At 47.5% G+C, this 19904-nt stretch overlaps 1 protein-coding gene across 1 annotated transcript in view; it reads right to left on the bottom strand.

Annotated features, from left to right (window-relative positions):
- Positions 1–19904, bottom strand: part of TNRC6A (trinucleotide repeat containing adaptor 6A) — a 195118-nt gene that overhangs the window by 142766 nt on the left and 32448 nt on the right. The window lies entirely within an intron of this gene.

Raw genomic sequence — 19904 nt, 5'->3', positions numbered from 1 at the left:
CCTGAGTTGTACCCTTTCTAATAAACCAGTAAAGGCAGTACAGCACGTCCCTCAGTTGGTGAGCCAAGAGAGAAGGTCAGACCTGAGCTGGGGGCGGTGGGAACCCTGGATGGATAGCTGGTCAGTCAGATGCACAGGTGGCAACCCGGGGCTGGTGACTGGAATCTGAAATGGGGCAGTTTGGTGGGATTAACCTCTTAGCCTGTGGGTCTGTGCTCACTCTGGGTAGTTGGTGTCAGAATTGGGTTGAATTGTAGGACACCCTGTTGGTGTGCAGAGAACCAGAGAATTGGCTGTTGGAAAACATCACGGAGTAAGTGTATGTGCAAGTAAACTACAGACCTCACAACAGTTCTCCCTGAAATATTTTGGCCTGTCTCACCTGCAAATGAAAACACTCCTACACCAGCACAATGCCAGTGCCACACTTACAGGAATCGACAATGATTTCTCACTGTCATCTACTACGCGCCCATATTCAAATTCCACCCATGTGCCTAAAATGCCTTTCATGGCTGTTTTATTTTCCATATCAGGATTCAATGGAGGATCTCAGATTGCATCTGGTTTTTTATCTCTTTCCTCTCTTTTTTTTCCTTAGAAAAAAACCCAACCTTTTGTAAATGACACAGATATTTCTGAATATCAAGGCCAACTGCCTTGAAGAATGTTCCACATTCTGGCTTTGCATGGTTGCTTTTCTTCAAGATGCGACACAGCTTTTCTAGGCCTTGTAACTCCATCTGTGAAACATGTGCAGCAGCAGCAGCTGCCACCTGGCTATGACATACTAGTCCACGGTCAGCATGAGCATTCGAGGCAATGTTGCTTGCAAAGTGCTGGGTACAGAGTCTGGCCTACAACAAACGCTCAGCAAACGGTGCTGTCGTCATCATCGTGATCAGTGTCCTCACACACCACCATCTACAGTCCTTTGGGCTCCCTGCTGCACGGACACTCAGACTTAGATTCTGAGTCTTCCTCACCCTTCTGGATCTCTTTTGCTGGTCTTGCTCCATTCCTTTTCCTGGAGAACTTAACTGATTAATTCCAAGCCCAGTGAATCTCTCAGCACCTCGGAGAACTGGAGGTTAGCCTTACCCATCCTCCTAAGGACACCCTATTTTTTCAGAATCACAATTTTATTACCCAGGTGGCTCAGACAACAGTGAGGCATTAGGTGGTGTGGAATGCCCACCCAGAGCGGGCACTGGTGGTGACCTTGGTGCTGAGGCTGTTGGTGCCGCACTGCTACAGAGCTGGCAGAGGGATGCTGGGAAGAGGACATTGGCTGGCGAGGGGGGTGAGGGAGATGCTGCCAGAAGACTGGGCTCAAGGCCAATTACGATGGCCTGCCAGTGCCGGTCCGTGTCAGCCTCATGTGAGGCAGTGTGGGGGCCGGTGGGTGTGAGGGAGGTAAGAGAAATGGAAAGGTGAGAGGGACTGACAGGCTGGAGAAATCCACTTGTTCCCCTAGGGCCCGCCCTCCCTGCAGACCCAGGCTGTCTGGGAGAAATTGTGGCTGTCACCATAGCAACGGCAGCAGCTGATGCACATTGTCTTTATTAGGAACCTCGGTCAAGCTTGTGCCAGTATTTTTCCATCTGAATTTCATTTCTCAGTGGAAGGAGAGGCCAGAGGCTGGGATGGTGTGGGTGGGGCTGGGGTGTCTGGCGATGGAGACAGGAGAGTCCTCAGATATCCTACTGAGTTTCTGGGGGTCGCAGAAGGAGGGGCAGCAAAATTTTAGAGAGCTTTGATAGGACATAATTTACATATTCTCACGGCTTCAGCACTCCCTTCAATTATACATAGCGGCTGAAGCAGCACCCTGCCTTGGGAAGGGAAAAGCTTGCTGGCAGCCTGGGCAGGAGGGGCGTCTCCCTGGGGCAGGCTGACCTCAGGGGCTGCTGCCCAGCTGAGTGGGGAGCCAGGACTTTACCTCCGAGTGTCTCGAATCTTTCATCTGTGAAACCGAGCTAATAAGAGTGGTGGCCCCAGGGCTGTGGTGTGAACCAAAGGAGCAGGTGCACAAAGCTAAGCACAACGCTTGACCCACAGTAGACACACAATAAGCGGTCGCTACTGTTACCACTGCAGATATTTCCATTGTCACGACTACAACTACGCCTGCTCTCGCTGGGAGCACCAGTGGGACGAAGACTGCTACCACGACTGCTACTATCCCTGCTCCAGCTCGTCCTCGTCCTATCACCATGGAGACCGCACCCCCAGGTGACGCAGGAGTATGAATCATGGGGGACTCCTCTTCCCCCATGAAAGGAGCCCGAGTTTGCTATCTCCTTGAGGAGCCAGGTCAGGGATTGGGACGTGGTCACCATGGACCTTGCAGTGGGCCAAGGCAGGGTGTGCGTACACCTGGGGACCCTGTCAGAGCCACAGGCCTATTGCTAGAAGGGACTGCACAGCGGATGCATTTCAGTATTTTTCCAGACTTGTCACTTGAGCACGCCCTCTCTATTTTTGTCCCGGGTACCACACACATTGTTCCTTATATCAGGGTTTTTCCTTTAAATCGCTTTCCTTCTTATTGGCCAAATAACTGTGGTAAGGAAGGAGATTTCACAGCACTGTGAAAAATGTGCTATCACTTGCCCTGAGAAAGACAGCTGGAAGGATAAAAACCATGGAAGCAACCCGTGCGCCAAATCCTAGCCAGCACTCACTTCCTGTTGGAGTCTGAGACTTGGAAGACGTGAGCCCCTGCACCCCCAGATCCCCTCCATGGAACTTGCTCCCCCAATGGAACTTGCTTGGACCAAAAGTGCTGAAAGCAGTGGGAGGGGAAGGCTCTCTCTGCGGCTCAGTGATGTCTAATGCTCCCAGTGCAGCCACCTAGCATCACTGCCCACCTTCGTCTCCAAAGGGGAAGGGCTGGGGCCAGCCGCCAGGGGCGACTGGACAGCCAGGTGGAAGGAACAGCACTGAGTGACAACACAGGCTCGCAGCATGAAGCTACACCTTCAGGCAAATGCAAGCCTTTCAGTCACTGAAGGGGAGGGACAGACAAACCGGGGCCACATGCTCAGGCTTTATAGGGACACGAAGAAATTCAGATTTCACTCACTGAGTGAAGTGCAAACACGGAAATATATTAAAGCTTAGACCAGCAAGAGAGGGATAGCAGGTGTTGTTTAGAAGTGCTTACGACGCACCAGGCAGTGAATGCTCACGGCTCTGCGGTTGGCAATGCCATCCCTATTCTACAGATGAGAAGACTGAGGCTTGATGAGGGTAAGCAGCTTGCCCAAACGTGGGAGATTGCAAACATGACCCCAGTTTCCACCCCTCCCCCCATCCCGGTGACGATCACTTTGCAAGGTGACTCTGCAGCTCCCTCCATCAAGAGAGGAATCTATTGTCCCACCCATTGGCTTTGTGATCTACTTGGACCAAAAGCAGGCAGGGGAAGGCATGGTAGGCCAGTTCCAGCCGAGGCTCCCAGGGCCACACATTCCCTGACATCGCCGCGGCGCAGGCCTGGCCGCCTGCCGCAGAATGACGGCCCAGGATGAGCAAAGTCCAGTTATTCCACTTGAGGCCCAGGCAAGTGAAGAGCCCAGCCAAGACCAGCACAGCCATGTCTCACCCTGCAGCTGACCCCAGACCCCAGAGGGAGCCCAGACAGGGCCAGAACCACCACCTGCTGGCCTGGTCTCACGTGCAATGAGCAGTGGTGTGACTGTGAGCCTCGGCATTTCAGAGTAGCATCGGTCAGGAAAAGCTGCTGAAAGCCCCGGACAGCCCAGCGGGTAACTTGTTGGAGCTCCTGGACTGGGTTCCTCCCTCCTCCAGCTGTGCGTCTAAGCACCCAGCCCTGGCTCCCAGAGACGCCATACACGTGGGGTGGGCTGACGACCACTGCTTTAGCAATAGTATGTGACAGTGCTTCACACGGAGAGGTCATGAATGATGTTTTACAGAAATGCATGCCCTTCTCGCCTGAGCAGGCCTCCCCCGCAAGCCTCGCTCCCCACAGTACCGGCCCGTGGCCTCCCTGCCCTGCGTTCTGTCGGTCCCCACGCCTCTCCCTCATCCTCCACTCCAAACAAGCACTGTCCCCAGGTTCTCAGGAGGCCTTCATTCGCAGAAGGCCCTTCAAGATTTATCACAGGCTTGTCCTAGAGACATGGGGTTGCTAGCAGGGCACGTGGCAGGTAGAGTCTTCTGACATCTGCCCATGTTTTTTATGGACCCTTCTCTTCTGAGCACAAAAAGGTTAACTCAGCAGGGAATGGTCAAACACTGCGCGCGCGCGCGCGCGCGCACACACACACACACACACACGCGCGCGCGCACACACACACACACACACACACAAGACCTGGCCTTTGATCTGCTCCTGGGAGATAAGCTAGAGGCCGTGGAAAATCCTGAGAGGAGTGTTTATGTTCCTGAGGCTGTGGCCAGGCCAGATCAGTTTGGCTTCTGGAGGGGCTGGACACAGGGTACCTGAGGTCAGTCACGTGGTCACTCCATGCACACGTGACTGGACAGCAGGCTTAGGTGAGCCTCCCCAGTGGACAACGCGTCGTCGTTTGCTGGAGAGTTAAGCACTGTGGTGCCACTAGGAGGCCCGGCTGCAGGCCAGCACCTGGACTCTGCCCTGTGCACCCTTCTTGCGGATTTCAGTGGGCATCCCGTCCTTGTAGTAACTGATGTGAATATAACAGCTTTTCTCAGTTCTGTGAGTCCTAGCAAATCGTCAACCTGAGGATTATCTTGGGGACCCATGACACATCTTCCCACTCCCTCCTCTCTTTCCCCTGCTTTTGGAGGAACGGAGATTCCTCTACTTGTCTCCTGCAAGGCAGTTCTGACCAAATCCAGACCATTTGCGGCCTCATGCTCTTGCCTAAGTAGGCCTCCCCCACAAACCCTTTCAAGGAAATTCAGTGCTTCCCATGGAAGTGATGCTGGCAAAACAGTGTTCTCCATATTGCACACGTTTGCAAACACTCCTGTGTGAGTGCACACACCCTCGCACACACTCAGAGCTGTCCTGCCTTCAGCAGAACTGGGAGCTGCTTCCCTGCTAGCAGCAGGACTCATTGCCGCTGACTATAAGGCCAGTGAACGCAGAATGAAAAACACAGCTGGCCGCTTACGAAGGCCCAGCCTCTGCAAGCAGGCTCGGTCCCTTTCCCTCCGCCTCATAAGGGCAATTCGCTGAGTAGATTCCAGCATCTGAACGTGCCATAATTTTTTCAGCCAGGGCTCTGTTGTTGGATTCTTGGGTCTTTTCCAACATTTTTGCTTTTCTAATAAAGCACCAATAAAGATTTTTGCATAATAATCATTAGGCTCTTCTATAATTATTATCTTAAGATAAATTTCTACAAATGGAACTTCTGAATTAAAGAGCACATTAAGATCTTTGACAGATTATATTTTGGGGGGTTATCTCGATGAAAAATTCCACCAGTTTTATGTAGACACGATTGTTTCCCTGCTTCCTTACCACATTGGGCACTAACTACTTGTCCCATAAATTAGTTAATTGCTCTATAAATAGGAGGATGATTAGCTAAATTATAGTACATTTACACGAGAGAATAAAGGAAATTTCTGAAATATAAAGGTGGAGAGAAGCAAAATGATAGACTTTCCCAATACAATGAAATGAACAAAAAATTCACAAAATCTACATTAAAAAACAAAACAAAAACTGCTGGGAGCATCTCTAAATATTAGAGGGAAATGAAGGTTTATGGCTTTAAAATGTAAGTGGAAGGAATACAGAAGTTTCCTGCAATCAGAGTGGTAAGAAATAGGTAGACAGGCAAAAATCTTACTATTATCCCCCAATTTAGAAAAAAGTCCATGTAGGGGATGAGCTGGCAGCCTGGGCCTGCGGCCCTCCACCCCAGGAGAAGCTCCCTGCTTGCATCCCAGTGTCCTACAAGAGCTGAGAACCAGCTGGGCTGGCCGGTGCTCCCAGACGCAGGGGAGCCCACTGAGCCACGGGGCACAGGCACCGCTCTAACCAGCTCCTGCCTTTAAGGACTGGACTGATGAAGAAAATGCATCGGAGAAGTCTTGGAGGACATACGTGGCAGCTGGCAGCCCCTTGTCTCTCCTCCACTTCTGGCTCCGAGGGGAGTTTGGGCATCTCAGAGCCCGTGGGAAGCTGAGCCAGCTGCCAGCACTCACTGCCACTCCCAGGCCCAGCGTGGCTCTGCCTCTTCACCGTCTGCCCCGCGCCCTCCCCAGTGTAAAGACGGACAAAACAGAAACCCAGCCAGAGCACCTATTTTCTTTATTCTAGGCATTAAATAGACACTTTCTAAAGTTGACAAATCAGAAAATAGAGATTTAAAATATCACCTGAAAGTATAAAGACAGCCTTTATAAAAAAAATCATGAAGCGACCAGAAACACGTAGCCAAGTGCGGTGGAGCAAAGCAAGCACAGTGCATGGAAACAAAGGAAATATTAACAACAGAAACACAGGGTGAGAGAATTAAAACCCATTATTTCAATAAATATATGTGGACTTTAAAAAAAAGCAATTTAAAGAGTAAGACTTTCAGATTGGGCCAAACAAAGCAAAAGCCAGCTTTTGGTTAAAAACAAAAGAATATGTCAAACAAAGTTTCTCGGGAAGGCTGAAAGGTCTGAACAAAGACATCCAGGTAAGTTAACAAAAAGAAAGCTGGGGTCGTGATATTAATATCCGACAAAGCTGAATCCAAGATTAAATGAGTCAATTAAGATCAACTGGAGCATTTAAAACACAGGCTACTGACACTCTGCAATTAGCCTAAAACGTCAACAACACGTGAGCACAGCTGAAGACAGCTCCAAAGCGATCCAGCACCAACTTCCAGCAGACACCCACAGCTAACCAACTCACTGTAGCTCATCTCTCCCAGTCCACAGTAGAAAAGAAAATTAAAAATAAGGATTTAGAGACTGTATATTTAATAAAGCAGTTGTTGTCTTTTTTTCTTAATATATTTTATTGATTTCAGAGAGGAAGGGAGAGGGAGAGAGAGATAGAAACATCAATGAGGAGAGAAAATCATTGATTGGCTGCTTCCTGCACGCCCCCTACTGAGGATTGAACCCATAACCTGTGCATGTGCCCTTGACCGGAATTGAACCCGGGACCCTTCAGTCTGCAGGCCAACGCTCTATTCACTGAGCCAAACCGGCTAGGGCTGATGTTGTAGTTTTGTATCAAATGCTATAAATTTCATACATCTTTTCATGTGCCTATGGAATTTTCACAACAATAGACTATATATCAGGCCACAAAGAAAATATTAACAAAATTCAAAAAGTAAAAACAGTATAGACCATTTCTAAATCACAATACCAGAGAACTAAACATTAGCAATCAAATTAGAAGGAAAAAAAAAAAACTAACACTCATCTGGGTTGGGGAGAAGTGTGAAGAGAGAGAGAGAGAGAGATCAAAGCAAAATGATAAGCCAAACTTTCTTAATATATTGAATAATAAAGTACAGTTAGTACATATCAAAACCTATGCTATATGGCCAAAGCTGGGTTAAGAGGAAAATAGATAGCCTTAAACAAATACATTTGTAAAGAAGGCAAAAGAAACAAATGAATTTAGAACTTAATCAGAGAAGTTAGAAAAAGAACAGCCAACTATCCTAAGAAGTCAGAAGGAAGAAAATAATAAAGAAATTAATGAATTAGAAAAAAAAAGTAAAGTTGGTTAATCCAAGAGCTGGATCTTTAGGATAGGGTTGGTTAGAGTAAAACATAAACTACCGAGTGGACTAATTAGGAAAAGGGGGAAAGCCCCCCAAATAGAGGAACTTGAAAGTACAGTATCTAGCAAAACTGTGTCATTAAATTTGGAAATATGAATGAAAAAGATGATTTTCTAGAGACATATAAATAACTGTACCAAAATAAACACAATGTTAGAAATCTTAAAACAGTAAGCGGGAACAAAACTGAAAATGTTATCAACCAGCTCCCTATGAGGAATCCACCAGACCCAGAGGGCTTCATAGAGGAATTCTCCTAAACAGTCAAGAAATAAACAATTCTGCCTCTGTATAGATTCTATATGTATAAGAGAAGTAATGAACACTCATATTTTCTGTGAAAGACACGCCAAAACTGAAAAATCTTTGCACAAAAACTATATACCAACCTCATTGATAAATATCATCCTTATATATAAAAGCCTAAGCAACCGAATGACCCAATGACTGGTCGACTGGTCACTGTAATGTGCACTGACCACCAGGGGACAGATGCTCAACACACAGGATCAGGCTCCCTCCTGTCTGAACTGGACCTGCAAAGATTGGGCTCCCTCCTGTCTGGATCGGGCCTGCAGGGATCGGGCTGAAACTGGCTATCCAACATCCCCTGAAGGAACCCAGATTGCAAGAGGGTGCAGGCCAAGCTGAGGTAGTGTTAAATAAGATATTACTAAAGAAAACTTAACATACTTCAGAAACGTAGGATATGCTCAGCATTCAGAAATACTATCTAATAAAAGAATAATATGCAAATTGACCGTCATTCCAACACACAAGATGGCTGCCCCCATGTGGTCAAAGATGACTGCCCCCATGTGGACACAAGATGGCCAGCAGGGGAGGGCAGTTGGGAGGGACCAGGTCTGCAAGGGAGGGCAGTTGTGGGTGATCAGGCCAGCAGGGAAGGGCAGTTGGGGGGGACCCAGGCCTGCAGGGGAGGGCAGTTAGGGGTGACCAGGCCTGCAGGAGAGAACAGTTAGGAGTGACCAGGACTGCAGGGGAGGGCAGTTAGGGGCAAACAGGTTGGCAGGGGAGCTGTTAGGCATCAATCAGGCTGGCAGGGGAGTGGTTAGGGCAGGGGTGGGTAAACTTTTTGACTCGAGGGCCACAATGGGTTCTTAAACTGGACCGGAGGGCCAGAACAAAAGCATGGATGGAGTGTTTGTGTGAACTAATTAATATAAATTCAAAGTAAAGGAGCGGAGGGGAGAGCAAGAGAACCCTCCGCTCTTTCGGCTCCGTGGGCCGGATAGAACAGCCGAACGGGCCGGATCTGGCCCGCGGGCCATAGTTTGCCCACGGCTGGGTTAGGGGGTGATCAGGCTGGCAGGCAGAAGCGGTTAGGGGCAATCAGGAAGGCAGGCAGGCGAGCAGTTGGGAGCCAGCAGTCCTGGATTGTAATATGCAAATTGACCATCACTCCAAGACACAAGATGGCTGCCCCCATGTGGTCAAAGATGGCTGCCCCCCATGTGGACACAAGATGGCCACCACAAGATGAACAGCAGGGGAGGGCAGTTGCGGGGGACCAGACCTGCAGGGGAGGGCAGTTGGGGGGGACCAGGATAGCAGGGGAAGGCAGTTGAGGGGGACCAGGCCTGCAGGGGAGGGCATCTGGGCGGGGGGGACCAGGCCTGCAGGGGAGGACAGTTGGGAAAGACCCAGGCCTGTAGGAGAGGGAAGTTGGGGGTACCAGGCCTGCAGGGGAGGGCAGTGGGCAGGGCAACCAGGCCAGCAGGAGAGGGTAGTTGGGGGGACCAGGCCTGCAGGGGAGGGCAGTGGGCTGGGGGACCAGGCCTGCAGGGGAGGACAGTTGGGGGGGACCAGGCCAGCAGGGGAGGGCAGTTGGGGGTGACCAAGCCAGCAGGGGAGCCCAGTTTTGGGGGACCAGGCCTGCAGGGGAGGGCAGTTGGGGAGACCAGGCCTGCAGTGGAGGGCAGTTGTGGGGGGATCAGGCCTGCAGTGGAGGACAGTTGCGGGGGGACCCAGGCCTGCAGGAGAGGGCAGTTGGGGGCAACCAAGCCTGAAGGATACAGCAGTTGCGGGGGGACCCAGGCCTGCAGAAGAGGGCAGCTGGGGGCAACCAAGCCTGCAGGATACAGCAGTTGGGGGGGGGACCAGGCCTGCAGGGTACAGCAGTTGTGGGTGATCAGGCCAGCAGTGAGGGCAGTTAGGGGAGACCAGGCCAGCAGGGGAGGACAGTTGGGGGGGACCAGGCCTGCAGGGGAGGACTGTTGAGGGGGACCAGGACAACAGGGGAGGGCTGTTGGGAGGGACCATGCCAGCAGAGGAGGATAGTTAGGGTAGACCAGGCCAGCAGGGGAGGGCAGTTAGGGGCAATCGGGCTAGCCAGGGAGCAGTTAGGCATCAATCAGGCTGTCAGGGGAGTAGTTAGGGGGTGATCAGGCTGGCAGGCAGAAGTGGTTAGGGGCAATCAGGCAGAGGCAGGTGAGCGGTTTGGAGCCAGCAGTTCTGGATTGTGAGAGGGATGTCGATCCCACTGAGATCGGGCCTAAACGGGCAGTTGGACATCCCTCAAGGGGTCCCAGATTGGAGAGGGTTCAGGCTGGGCTGAGGGACAACCACCCCCTCCCCGTGTTCAAATTTCGTGCACCAGGCCTCTAGTATATTAATAAGCATTGTTCACCATGTATCTCAATTCCAAAGAAAGTGTCATAAAATAGTCTAAAATTTTTAATTTCATTAGCATAAAATTGACAAAGTATTCTCTGACACATTTCTAAATCTCACCTGCATCCTTGCTAACTCCCCACCCGTTTTGGAAAAAATATTTCCAAATTTTGAAACATGCACTCTATTTTCCTTAATAAATCTCTCTAGAGTTTTATTTAATTTACCTTATCAAAAATCCAGATCAAGAACTTATTAACATGTTTTCTCTATTGTTTAATTTAGTAATGTCTGCTTTTATTATAAGGGCGATTTACCTGCTATTTTAATTTATTTAGTTTTTTCATAACTTCTTTTTTTAAACAAAAACTTCATTTATTTTTATTTTTTCTTAATAAAAGCATTTAATATTATAGTTTTGCCTCTGATTGCTAGGTTGCTCACATCTTATCAGTTTTGTGTTATTTGTACATAAACAGAAAGTAAAGTTTTAACTTCCTCTTTTCCACAAAGTAATTTTATGGGTACTTTTAAAAATTCTATGCATTTTGATTTTTTCATTAGCCTGATGTTACTTACTTATAGTTTGTTTTTATCAGATAATTTCACTTGTAAAATTTTTCCCATTGGAATTCACTTAAGTTTTCGTTTGGCTTGATGTCTGAAAAGCATGTGTATTTTCGATATGTATGTATTATCTAACATTATTAATATCATTATTCAAATACTGGTTTTCTTATATTTTATTTTGTCAGAATGAGAATAGTTTGTTAATCTCTTGCTCAATGTTAGTTTTGTCAATATTTCTTATAATTTTATAGAAATGATTACTTTTAATCATCAAATTCTTTGCCTGATCCTTGGTTTAAATTTGAGACAGTATACATATACAATGGCATTTCACAAAAAGCTCTAAGTTAAAAAATTGTTGACTCTTTGGAGAAGGGAAAACACTGGCTTTTACTTAAATAACTTTCTTTTTAAAAACACGTCAAAAAGATAATGCATGCTAGTCATAACATTAAGTTAAAGCTGTACTTTTATGCATTTCTGGCACTAAAAAAATTAAGTTTTTGTCTAAGTTTGATAACAAAGAAAGGCAAGAAACTTTCTTAAATTCAGAGATTGGCTTCCACAGTTTCAAGAACTGTTAAAAATCTCAAAACAGGGAACATTTCATACAGAAAATGCCATCTGTGAGTGTTTGTGGTGGAGCCTTTGCTGGTTTCCTAGAGCTGTGAGCTACACTGATCTCGCAGGACAATTTCTCTTCCTGGTCAGTTCTAATGGACTCAGCCAGATAGACTTTTCTCCTGACCGAAGTCATGTCCTGGAAACACAGGCAGTTATAGTGGAAACAGTGAAAGGCACAGAGCAAAGTCTGTCTTAGGCAGTTTCTATCGTTTTTTCACTCAGCGCTTTGCTTTTTATCTCAGCGATGTTCATAACTGTCTTTATCTGTTAGAGGGGTTGTACCTTCTATTGTAAAATAATACTCTGTCCGAAATGCTTGTGGTTGTATGTCCTCCTTCCTCTAAAATTAATACTACTTTTCTGTTTTCTTTATTTTTGTATTTCTTATGTTGTTTTGACCATCTCCCCTTTTTTCTCTTAAGACTTTGGATTTACTTTGCTTTACGTTTGTCTCTTGAAAACATAGCTAGATTTTTTAAATCTAGTCTAAAGGGCTTTGTTTTTTAATGGGGTGGGTTAAATCCTTTTATTTCTGTTATGTTTGGCCTAATTATCCTTATCATGTTTTATACTTTACTAGAGGCCTGGTGCACAAAGATTCGTGTAAGAATAGGCCTTCCTTACCCTGGCTGCCGGCACCGGCTTCCCTCTGGCACCCGGGACCTGGGCCTTCACTCTGGCCACTGCCTTCCGCCCTTGCTCCGGCCCTGCCACCCTTCTGTAGCTCCCTCCACCCCCTGCCCCCCCTTATAGCAGGCATCCCACACTGCCCCGGCCACTCTGCGCCTGTGTGCACGTGCTGCCCGGAGGCCCGGAGTGGCTGGGGCAGGGCAGAACACCTGCATCATCACCATGGCAATGAAGCAAGCATCCCAGCCTGGCCGCCGCCATCTTTGTTGCATCAATTTGCATATTCCCTCCTTATTGGCTGTGGACGCCACCATCTTTGTTGTGGAGTGATGGTCAATTTGCATATCCATCTTTATTAGATAGGATGAAGTGAATGCTCTGTGCTTATTTCTCCCTCTTGTCATTTGCTCTATGAATCATGCCATCTCCTTGGGGTTATAGATTGGTTCATTTCCGTTCCTTCAGGGATGCATCCCAAGTCAGTGGTTCAGAGTGGCCATTCCCTGCCTGGTGGAGGCAGCACGCTTAGGCATGGATGCGAGTTTACCTGGGACAAGGAGGAAAGCCGGTGCTCCCAAGAAGCTCCCATTTCGGGTGCTCTCATACCAAGTCCAGAGGATTCTCAGGCCACTCTGCAGATTCATTGTTTTCCTGGACTAACGTTTACTTAATGTCAAGTAGGCAGAGGACTGGGGATAAGCATGCGTCCGTCTGTTGGTGCCTGTGGGCTGGAGGGTGGACTCATCTATGGGAGGCAGAGCACCAGGCTGTGGTGTGGAGAGTCTGAGCCTGGTTTCTGGCATGAAGAAGGGTAAATTGAGGATCCAAACATTTGGATTTCTGCCCCCTTCTCCTGAGGAAGGTTATGTTGTTTGTTCCTGTCTCCACTTGTTTGGATCCTAATTACCCCTTAATTGATATCTGTATTTAAGAAGCAGGGAAAGCGGGAGACCGGAGAAGTGGGTATGGAAATAGGAACCACAAGGACTTGGTGGGCGGAAACCGTGCGGTCAGTGGTTGGATGCCCTTTGGGACTGTAGTGGAGGCTTCTTGTGCAGTGGCCGCTGGTGGAGGAAGCCTCCCAAGTCAGTGCTGGTCTCGGCTTGGCACTTCCCATCTTCAGTTTCCAGAGAGGCCGCTGTGTAATTTGTACATCTTCTTTTCGAATAATTACTTTTGACATGTGCATTAAATATTATAACACTTGTTTAGACACCATAGAATCTTTATTGCAGTTAATTATATTTAATTGGTGTTTTTGTTCATCTTCCCACTTCTGTGAAGACTTCCCCTTTCTTAACTTCTTTTTCCAAATTAATTTTAATTATGTGATAATACATGAATGCATTCTTCCTATTAAGTCCAACTTAGCCTATAGAGGTATAGCCACAGAGGTACAGAAGTAACCACTCTGGTGTGGATCTATCTATCCATCCAATCAATTTCAAAATGCAATACTTTTTTAAATGACATCACATTGTAAAACTTGGTTTTCCTCCTCCCCAGCTAGAAATAGGTCTTAGATATCTAACCACATACAGTGGCCCTCAAACAAGCAGGGATTAGGGTACCAAGCAGTACACATAATTTTTTACTCCATACAAACTTAACTAATGCCCAGTGGTGTGGCTCGGTGGTTGAGCATTGACCTATGAACCAGGTAGTCACAGTTCAATTCCCTGTCAGGGCACATGCAGAGGTTGTGAGCTCCATCCCCAGTAGGGGGCATGCAGGAGGGGGCTGATCAATGATTCTCTCTCATCATTGATGTTTCTCTCTCTCCCTCTCCCTTCCTCTCTGAAAGCAATTTAAAAAATCCTATATAATAAAAGGCTAATATGCAAATCAACGAAACGGCAGAATGAACGGTCGCTATGACATGCACTGACCACCAGGGGCAGACACTCAATGCGGGAGCTCCCCCTGGGGGTCAGTGAGCTCCCACAGGGGTAGCACTGCTCAGCCAGAAGCCCTGAGCCAGCTCACAGCTGGCGAGCACAGTGGCAGTGGCTGAAGCCTCTCCCGCCTCTGCGGCAGTGCTAAGGATGTCTGACTGACGGCTCCCCAGGAGTGGGCCTAAGCCGTCAATCGGACATCCCCCAAGGGCTCCTGGACTGCGAGAGGGCGCAGGCTGGACTGAGGGACCCCCTGAGTGCACGAATCTTGTGCACCAGGCCTCTAGTTATTTTTAAAAACCCATGACTTAACTGCTACTAGCCTACTGTTGACTGAAACCTTACCTATAAAATAGTTGATTAACACATATTTTGTATGTTATATGTATTATATACTGTATTCTTACAAGAAAGCAAGCTAGAGAAAAAAATGTTGTTAAGAAAATCATAAGGAAAATACATTTACAGTATTTATTGAAAAGAAATCCATATATAAGTGGGCCCACATAGTTCAAATCTGTGGTGTTCCAGGGTCAACTATATCTATTTTAATCTGTGGCATAAATTTCCTTAGAATAAATACACCACAATTTGGGGGCCATAACCAGCTGATGGACATGCGGGCTGTTCTGGGGGTGGCCATGGGGAACTGTGTTAAAGGAACATGGACTGCAGGCCTTCCGTGCACTGTGCAGAGGTGTGTTAGGGAGAAACCAAGCTGTGGAGTTGCTCAGTTTGCTGCTGTTGTTTTAATTCCCAGGGCTGTTCCATCCAGTGCAGTAGCCTCTGGTCACAGGCAGCCACTGAGCACTTGAAATGTGGCTAATGTGAGTAGAGAACTAAATTTTTAGTTTTTAAAATTTTAAAACAGAATCAGTACAAGACATTTATTTTTCTGTTAAATTCAATTTTATTTTAGGACAACCAAATAATTATACTCTAATAATTGTATTGCATAAGATATTATCATAATAGTGTAGGGCACACGCTGGGGGCATGGCATGCCTTGCTGTAGGTTGGCCACATGTGGGTGTTTCTAGGGTTACGTGTGAACACATCAGCAATTTAATTGGTCTCAATGGACTGATTCAGTTCGAATGATATTTTTCTGTGCACGGATCTAACACTGCAATGTTTTTACTCACAGGATGAGTTGCATGACACCTTTGTAAATCATAATTGGCAATTAACCCAAAATACGTATTAATTTAATTATAATTCTATTAGTTTTCTGTAGGGGAACACAAATGTACATTTAAAATGGAGACATACAACCGACATAGAATCAAATGGAGATGCAGAAGCTAGGGATGACCAACATATTAAAGAAAACAGGAGGCAAAGAAGGTACAGCACAGATTTCATGATGAATGGCAATAGCAATCACTGTAGCAAAGCAAAACTAAAAGGCTGTGTTTGTTTTAAAAAACACACACACAACAACATTTTAAAAATGAAGTGAAAATACTGAGACATTTTCAGCAAATACACAGTGAATTTGATAAGAAGTTTTTTCTCAGCATTCAAAAAAGAATTGGTGTAACCCATGAAAAGATGCCCAATATCATTAGCATTAAGGAAATGCAAATCAAAATCACAATGAGATGCTGCTTCACAGCCATTAGGTTGGCTAGTACACCCTGTCCCCACAGAAAAACAAAGCAAACAAACAGTATGGCAACTTCTCACACAGCCCTGGACAGTTTGGCTCAGTGGTAGAGCATCAGCCCTCATACAGAAGGGTCGCCGGTTTGATTCCTGGTCAGTGGCATGTACCTGCATTGTGGGTTCACTCCTTGCACCTGGCTGGAGCCGTGCAGGAGGCAACTAACCGATGTATCTCTCACATGGATGTTGCTTCTCTCTCACTCTCCCCACCCCCCTTCCACTCTCTGTGAAAAGCAATGGAAAAAATATTGTCAGGTGAGGATTAACAAAAACAAACAAACAAACAAAAAAACAAACAACAACAAAAATTGAACATACAAATACCATATGACCCAATAATTCCACCAAAGAAAGTGAAAGCTGGGATTTGAACAATTACTGGCACACTCATGTTAATAGCAGCGTTATTCACAATAGCCCAAAGCTGGAAGCACTCAAGTGTCCATTGACAAATGATTGGATAAACAAAATGTGGTCCATATATACAATGGAATATCTAGCCTTAAAAGGGAAGGGAATTCTGACACCTGCTACAACAAGGATGAACTTTACAGACACTATTGTAAGTGAAATAAGCCAGTCACAAAAGAATGAATATGGTATGATTCCACTTATATGAGGTTCCTAGGACAGTCAGATTCATGGAGACAGAAAGTAGAATGGCGATTGCCAGGGGCTGGGGGAGGGGCGGGATGGGGAGTTGTGTTTCATGGCGACAAAGTTTCAATTGCAGAAGATGAAAAAGAGTTCTGGAGATAGATGGTGGTGAGGGCTGCACCACAATGTGGAAGTGCTAATGCCTCAGAACTGTACACTTAAAAATGGTTAAAATGGTGCATTTTACGTTACGTATATTTTATAATAAAAAAGAACCCATGTAAGAGTTGCCTGAAATCAGAACAAAATGTTAAACAAAAAATTTTTAAATAGGCTTTTTTTTTTTAAAATATATTTTATTGATATTTCACAGAGAGGAAGGGAGAGAGATAGAGAGCTAGAAACATCGATGAGAGAGAAACATCGATCAGCTGCCTCCTGCACACCTCCCACCGGGGATGTGCCCGCAACCAAGGTACATGCCCTTGACCGGAATCGAACCCGGGACCTTTCAGTCCGCAGGCCAACGCTCTATCCACTGAGCCAAACCGGTTTCGGCTTAAATAGGCTTTTTATTGAAAAATTTTTTTCATAGAGAAAGAAGAAGGGAGAGGGAAGAGAGAAAAACATGGATGTGAGAGAGAAACATCGATCGGCTGCCTCCCTCACACACCTGGACGGGAGATGGAGCCCAAAACCTGGGCATGTGCCCTCACTGGGAATTGAACCGGTGACCTTTTGGTACATGGGATGACACCCAACCACTGAGCCACACTGGCTAGGGCTAAAATAGGTTTTAATAGGATCAGAGACTGAAATTTTGGCCAGCCATAAAATGACTTGGAGTCTTGTACACACATGCACACACACAATTTTTATGTTTCTATCTCTTTCCCTTCCTCTCTGAAGTCAATAAAAACATGAAAAAACCCGCACAATTTTAATGGAAACATGGTAAAAGAAATTATTATTTCAGTTGTAAAAATTTTTTAGAAAATTATGAGAGAAAAACTAAAAAGATATTTTATAAAAAGTAAACAATCTTCAATTAAGCCACCAATTGCCTATAAAATATAAGAACTATCAAAGATAATTCAAATTTTGAAATACAGCAAACGTTAGCTGAGTCATGGCTATGTGACAGTTGCCCAATTAATACTTTGGATATATTTAGTCTTAAAGGTCTTCTAAAATTATGAAAAAACATTGCAAACACATGGCTTTAAAAATAACCAACAAATTGTGCCATAGATATTTTAATCTGACAAGAATTTCAGTTAGATATAAAAAAAATTAGTTTATTTCATACCAGACTAGAGGCCCGGTGCACAAAATCGTGCATGGGTTTGGTCCCTAGGCCTGGCCAGTGATCAAAGCACGAGCATCTGGCATGGAAAGGCAGGTGACCTCTGGGCCCTGGGCAGCACCTGGGCCCCTGGGCCCCCGCGTGCCCCCCTCCACCTGAGTCCCCACACAGAGATGCGGTGAGCACAGCCAGATGCCACGGGCCGTGGTGCAGCGTGGGCCTCTGAGCCACCCAGTGGCACCGCCCGGAAGCTGGGCAGGCAGCATGCTCTCTCCTGGCCAGCCTCACAGACTGGCTCTTGCGCGAACCCACGGGCAGCCCAACTGGCTCCTGTGGTCCCAGTGGCTGTGGCCTGGCTCACCTGGAAGAGGCCACACGGGTGCGGGGCCAACTCCTCATGGGGGGCAGGCTCCTCACGGGCACCCGGCACCTGAGCATGGGGGCTTCCCTGGCGCGTGAGCCCTGGTGTCCTGGGGGAGGGTAGCAGGCAGAGTGAGAGTGAGCTTGGCAGACACCCGCATTCTCACTGCACCTCCATCCCTGTCACCCCTGCCCCCAGGTAGCCAGTGAGAGGTTGCAGCTCCTACCCCCAGTTCCTGTCCCAGCCTGGGGCCTGGCAGGAGGGAGGAGGAGAAAGGAGAAGGGAGGAGGAGGAGGGAGGAGGGAGGAGGCAGCGGGGAGGAGGCAGGAGGGAGGAGGGAAGAGGCAGGAGGGAGGAGGCAGGAGAGAGGAGGCAGGAGGGAGGAGGGAAGAGGGGGGGAGGAGGCAGGAGGAAGAAGGAGGAGAGAAGAGGAGGAGGGAGGAGGCAGGAGGGAAGAAGGAGGAGAGAAGAGGAGGAGGGAGGAGGAGGGAGGAGGGAAGAGGCAGGAGGGAGGAGGCAGGAGAGAGGAGGCAGGAGGGAGGAGGGAAGAGGGGGGGAGGAGGCAGGAGGGAAGAAGGAGGAGAGAAGAGGAGGAGGGAGGAGGCAGGAGGGAAGAAGGAGGAGAGAAGAGGAGGAGGGAGGAGGAGGGAGGAGGGAAGAGGCAGGAGGGAGGAGGCAGGAGAGAGGAGGCAGGAGGGAGGAGGAGTAGGGAGGAGGGAAGAGGCAGGAGGGAGGAGGGAAGAGGCAGGAGGGAGGAGGCAGGAGAGAGGAGGCAGGAGGCAAGGGGCAGGAGGGAGGAGGGAGGAGGGAAGAGGCAGGAGGGAGGAGGCAGGAGGGAAGAAGGAGGAGAGAAGAGGAGGAGGCAGGAGGCAGGAGGCAGGAGGTCATGCCTGTCTCTCCTTTGCCAGCAGGGACCCCCACTGCTCCTTCACGGTTGCCATGACACTGATGGTTCCAGAGAATCCTATTTCTCAATGAAACCAGGTGTTTCTCCAGAACTCAGAGGATGGTTTTCTTAGCAGAAGGGCTGATTAGGACAGGCATGGAGTCCTCCCCTAACTCTTACTTAATCTTCATGTGGTTCCTTTCAGCTACCACCCCATCCACCACTCTTAGTGACAGCTCGAGCTCCACTCCATGGCACCCATTCCCATCTTCCTGGCTCCCATCCTTCTCTCTTATTCCCTGTTGGGAGGCTTACCTAACCCTTCAGACTTGATGCTTGGCACCATCTTTGCCTGATTCAGCATCTTCCTCTGGCTGCCTGCCTGTCTGGTGGGCCTTCTGTTTGGTTCTGCAACACCCATCCCCCCACCCCATTAGTACCAGCAGTACCGCTGGCACCTTGTTGAGTTTGACTTCCAACCAAACTCTGTCTCTGCACCACTTACTGCAGAACCAAAGCCCAGGGAAGGCTCTCCTGCCCAGGTTCAGGGCTCCTGCCTGGATCTGGCTCCTTCAGCTTCCATAGTGGAGGTGGAGGAGGAGGCCAGCACTTTAAATTGCCCTCTTGTTGGACCCAGTCACAGGGGGCATTTCTCCCAGAGGAGGTTGGACAAATAAGAAGGGAGGGGTTCAACAGAAACATAATGTAAGCCATGTATGTAATTAAAAATCTTTCAGTAACCACATTTTAAAAGGTAGAAACAGGTGAAATCAATTTCAATATTGTATTTTATTTCACCCAATATTTGTAAAATTTCCTCACTTCAACAAGTAATCAGTATAAAAATTATTAATGACATATGTGCCTTTGTATTGTTGTTGGTTTAAAAGTTTGAAACATGGTGTGTTTGACACTTACAGCACAGCTCAGTCCAGACACTACAATTTTCAGTGGACACATTTGCTCT

The sequence above is a fragment of the Plecotus auritus genome, assembly GCF_963455305.1.
Source record: "Plecotus auritus genome assembly, chromosome: 7".
NCBI classification, from domain to species: Eukaryota; Metazoa; Chordata; class Mammalia; order Chiroptera; family Vespertilionidae; genus Plecotus; species Plecotus auritus.
This window is presented reverse-complemented; position numbering and strand designations above follow the sequence as displayed.